General features: G+C 39.2%; 1 non-coding gene across 1 annotated transcript; it reads left to right on the top strand.

The window, feature by feature from the left end:
* The first annotated feature begins 711 nt into the window (after positions 1–711).
* trnae-uuc (transfer RNA glutamic acid (anticodon UUC)) lies at positions 712–783 on the top strand. Its single transcript has one exon. It is a non-coding gene; the product is annotated as a tRNA-Glu (tRNA).
* Positions 784–5,308: the final 4,525 nt, after the last annotated feature.

Here is a 5,308-nt window from a genome sequence, read left to right as displayed (position 1 = left end):
TTATTTAAAAAGCACAGAAGGTATCATTTGGGTATGAATCTGTTCGTCTCTCGATATAGTGTCAAAAAAGACTACAACTATTCCAATCATGTCTAAATCAAAAGCCACTGCACCAGGCCAGAGGGGCGCCAGAACCCATATCACAACATGTAGCAGCTCCTTTTTCCTGCTAGCCCAGGTGTGTGGGGTGCCGCGATCGTATAGTGGTTAGTACTCTGTGTTGTGGCCGCAGAAACCCTGGTTCGAAGCCGGGTCACGGCATTGGCTTTTCCACATCACCGTTGAATGCTAGGTATAGCTTTTGGCCATTTGTCACTTGAAAAGCATAAGCAGGTAGGACCCCGCTCCCCTTAAGATTCTAGGTTCGACTCCTGGCTGGCTCGGCTGCCTTTTAAGAGCCCAGAGGTGTGCCACAGACTCCAGCTGCCGAATTGCTGGCAGAGTAACACCTCCCACAATCCCTGAAATGCGGAGAGTCCTGTACTGGGAGGTATGCTGGCTTTCTGCACCAGGAACACCAGCCCACGCTCTGTCTAGTGGCTGATCTTCCGCTGGAGTGACAGCTCGAGTAGCTGAATGCTCGGTCAGCGCTGGCCGATTTTGTGCTCTGCAATGCAAGGTTCCCATGCAAAGCTCTGGATGATACTGCGCTGGAGCTCAAACTGCTTGGTGGTCGAGTAAAACACCGATCTCAACTCTCCCAGGGAGCCCTCCCATATGGTCTAGCGGTCAGGATTCCTGGTTTTCACCCAGGCGGCCCGGTTTCGACTCCCGGTATGGGAACGTGACTTTATTGGATTGTCCACAGAACTGGCGAGGAGTTCACCAAATCGTTCAGTTAATAATGGCCGGGAACCTGGTGGTGAACTGAAATCTAGCTTTTGTTGCTCAGCAGTAGTTGTTATCATGTGGGTGTGTGTGAAAGTTAGAGAGAGACCTTTGCACACTAACCTTGATGTGTCTGAGAAAATCAAAATATGTACCTCAGCCCTCACAACTACATGGAGTACACAAAAACAAAGTGTATTTCTGCACCTGTGGCCTTTGGATGGTGAGAAGTACAGACTAAACCTATGTATGGCCTGTGTATGAAATGCTTGTCTTTTCTTGATGGTAAAGCCAGTTTGAAACTACCTTAAAATCCTTCAGCGATACACTTTTCCATTTTTTCTGTAAAAAATCTACTCTGCATCAGATTTATGAACATTGTCACCACTGCCTCGCGGTGCCTTGTGCTGATGAGGATCACATTCCTCCCCCATTTCAGAATATAACTCATGACCATGGTGTTCTGCACCAGGGTGGGTGGTCTCTCTCACTTTCTCACACACACACACACACACACAAAAGCCAGAAACTAAGCTTTCTTTGCTCAGGCCTATCTAAAGGGTTAATGGTGCCACTTGGTCATCAACAGTAAAAATCACAAACTTTACCTCTTCCCAACAGGGAAAACCAGCAACAATCAAGAATGCATGATTATATAGTGTCATGGCTGTGCAGACAAAAAATGTGGTTATAATGGAAGTCTATGGGGCAAAAACATCCACCAACAGTAAATTAGGGAGAAAAAATTTAATCTGATGCTGCAAAAAAAACTAAAAATGCATCAGAGCTAATGTTGTTACTAATCTTTGACATGTCCAAGACTGTGATAAAAAGTAAAAAAAATATCCAGTCCACAATCACTTTATATATTGTTTTTCCCCAAATCAGTGACATCATTTATGAACTTGGCAATTAAAGAGTTAAAATCCTGGATGTTTTTGAACATTTAGTAGTTTTGATCAGAACTGAGGTTGATTAACAGATTTATGCAAACAAAAGTTGAAAAAAAAAAACATCTGATATATTTTTACAGCAGTTTATTTTAGTGCATGTTTTCATCCCCAAACATAACATTAGGGTAGTGAATTTGAACTATTTCTATTTTTTGCAGATATATGCAGAATTCTACAGAGTTACTCGAGTTGATCTCAGGCAGATCTTTCTTAGTTACTTGGACTCACTTGCACCACGATTGATCAAGCTCTATAGATCAAGAAGTGGAGCCTTGGGAGGAGAAATTCAAATACTCCTAGACAGACTTGATGAACGGGTAACAACATCAGTTTACTTCAAATTGTGAGGTTTTAAAAAACATGACTGCATACTACAAATGTTAGCTGTAGTAAAAGCCATTTACTTTGTCCATGTTTTTCCTGCTTCCTATTTGTGTTTTAGACCACTGCTGTCCTGACACACAGGAAATCTGCAGCACTTTGTGGCCTTCCCTTGTTTCTGAGAGAAAAGGAGGACAATCTACTGAGAACGTATCTGGTAATATTTTTTATCTTATCCGTCATGTCTAACATGGCTGGCCTGTGGAGACGTTTGTGAGAATGCTATCCTTTCTCAAATTGCATTTTAAGGGCATTCAGAATGTGCTATTGGGAGTGTATAGACTACAACCCAAACGACTCGCCTTAAAACAAAAATGTAAGTGTATTAAATATTTTAATGATTAGTGAACATAAGAAACCAAAACGCTCTAAATTTTACAGCAGTTGACTGACAATTTGGGTCGTCAGTAAAGCTGTAATATCTTAATGTTTCATAAAATGACACATAACCCAGCACACTTGCTCATTTGACTGATGTAGGATACAACTAAGCTGAAAGATAAGGGTCTTACTCAACCAATGCTGCTTGGAAGTGTGCTGGAATTTGAACACAACCTTCTGATCAAGCCTTCTGTCACTGAGCCATTACAACCATGCCAGAGCAACACCATAACTAGTTTGCATTGATTCAGCTATTTCTCCCACTGAATTAATGGCACTTAAAGATTCCAGTGAAGCAGTGCAAGCTAGCTGTAGTGATGGCTTTGAGTCTCTGATAAGAAGGTTGTGTGTTCAAGTCCCAGCACAAAACATAACTTCCTTGATTGTACCCTTGAGCAAGACACTTCTTCTTTTTCTTATTTTTGTCCTGTATTGATTTTGACCCATAGTTTGTTGTCTCTGTAGGACACAGTCCAGAAGGAAACCTGCACTAAGGGACTCAAAGTAGATATCCTCAGTTTTGTTGAAGATGTGGCAATAACCAACCCAAACACAAGAAGTATAGCTGTGGTGCTGGAAGAGAAAATTGTGCTTGATGATGTTGATGACCTGCCAAATGCATTTGCTTTACTTTTTGGTATCATTTATGCACTTAACATTGAGCACCTGAAGAAGTATACCTTCGAGGTGACCCAGACATTATTTCTGCACCTTGGCTCTCAGTGTACTGCAAGAGTGCAGTCATTGAAGAATAAGCTTCTGAAGCTGGATGTTTAATCTTGGCTGCTGTTTATAAAAAAGTTAACAGTTATCTATGCACTTTCATAGTTTTGTTAATGGAGCTGAGTTTGTTGGACTTGTTTGTTGAACTGTTCAAGCTGCAGCTGTGAAGCCATAGCAAAGTCATTTTTGGTCTTTTTCCATTGTTTTACCCAAATCTGATTTCTTAGAAATATACAGAATACTTGCTGACTCAAAAGGTTCAGACTGTAGTTTCATGGCCATAGCAGTGAATCCAGAAAAAGTCGTCGTTGTATATTTCTCAATATTTCATCTAGTTGTGTTTTGTATTCAGTGATTATTTGTTCTTTTTGTTTGTTTTGGTCTCAAAATCTCTAATACTGCTTTTTTCACTCCTTGGACTCAGATTGTTTATGTACCATTGTTTAATTCAGGCTTACTCTTTTATAATTGGTGCAAAATTTTATATCGTTTTTTTATTCCTATTTGCAAACTTTCTTTCATGTTTGTATCGAATTTATTACATTATAATTGATATTTTATTGAAGATAAATGATATTAATATTGAAAAGAGAGCTTTTTGTAAAATGTATATTCAGTACCATGAATAATGTCTGGATTTTTGGTTGTGGTCATTTGTTTCTGTTTACTGGAGAGTTATTGAGGCTCAATGCCTTGGTTTTATTAAATGCCATTCAATAAATAATAGCATTTATTCAAGTTGGATTGATTCATATTTTGTCTTTGAAAAGTCTCTAAATATCTGTTCATTCTTAAACTCTTCCAGTAATCAGTTCTGCTGTTTGTAACACCTCAGCTTATGGACAGACTGAGATGCAGACAGATACCATAAGCACAGACACAGCTCTTATTTTATATGCCACCATTTGCTCTTTAAAGACTTGTCTCATTTGTTTTAAAATGGATTTGAATGGGCTTGAACACGCGTATGAAAACAAACAAAACGTTACACGTCTCATTATCAACTTCTTTGGAGCATTTATTAATAAACTTGAACAAGCATCGGCTCTGTACATCCGACATTAACACTATAAACGTTTTACATAGAGTGCATTGTATAACGTAATGACATCACACCCAAATGAACCGTAATACATTCAATAAAACAAGAGTAGTTCGGCTGATGCCGTAATCTAACGAGTAAGAGTGCAATACTTAACACCCACACTTGCTCTTAGCTTATTAAGTTACCTGAAAACAAAATAACAAATAAGGCTTCTCTTTCACATAAACGATGTAAACATAAACCTTTTACTCTTTTAAGTACCAAACATATCTCGAGCAAACCTCTTTAACTTTAGCTTAGTGGCTGGCTTTGTCATAATGTCAGCAACCATTTGCTCTGTAGGTATTCCAAGATTACCTTGCCATCATTCACAGTTTCCTTTATAAAGTGCTACTTGATGTCAATGTGCTTGCACCTTTGCCTGTAAACTGGGTTTCTGGCTATTGCTATTGTACCTTGGTTGTCTTCATACACTTTTGTTTGTACGTATTGGTATGTATCCATACCTTTGAGTAGCTACTTGAATACTCAAAGCTACTCAAAGGAATAAAAGGGAACCGCAAGGTGTGCTATAAGAAATGTTGTGCAAAATGCTAAGTAAAGTGAAGTGGCTAAAAAGACATTGAAGCTCTCCAGCACGTTGATTAAAACATAAAAGAGGGCATCACATTTAGTGCTACATCACATACACACATATGGTCCACAGTGTCAGTGTGAAATGCCACAGAAATCACATTGTTTGTGTCTGGAATTAGCCTGAATTAGCATATTTATGTTTACATTATATATATGAAATTCCTCACAAATCACCATGAGCCAGTGTACGGTATATATACTTGCAATTCTGCATTCTTTATTCTTCTGTTCATTTGTTTATTTCAGACTTACATATTGCACACAGAACTTCTGGATAGTGTAGTGGACCAGCACCGTTACATCCTCCACAGACACCCTCACACATTCGTACAGCCAGCAGCCCTGCTCTGGCCAGTACTGA

The sequence above is a fragment of the Hemibagrus wyckioides genome, unplaced genomic scaffold, assembly GCF_019097595.1.
Source record: "Hemibagrus wyckioides isolate EC202008001 unplaced genomic scaffold, SWU_Hwy_1.0 Contig22, whole genome shotgun sequence".
In the NCBI taxonomy this organism is placed as follows: domain Eukaryota; kingdom Metazoa; phylum Chordata; class Actinopteri; order Siluriformes; family Bagridae; genus Hemibagrus; species Hemibagrus wyckioides.
This window is presented reverse-complemented; position numbering and strand designations above follow the sequence as displayed.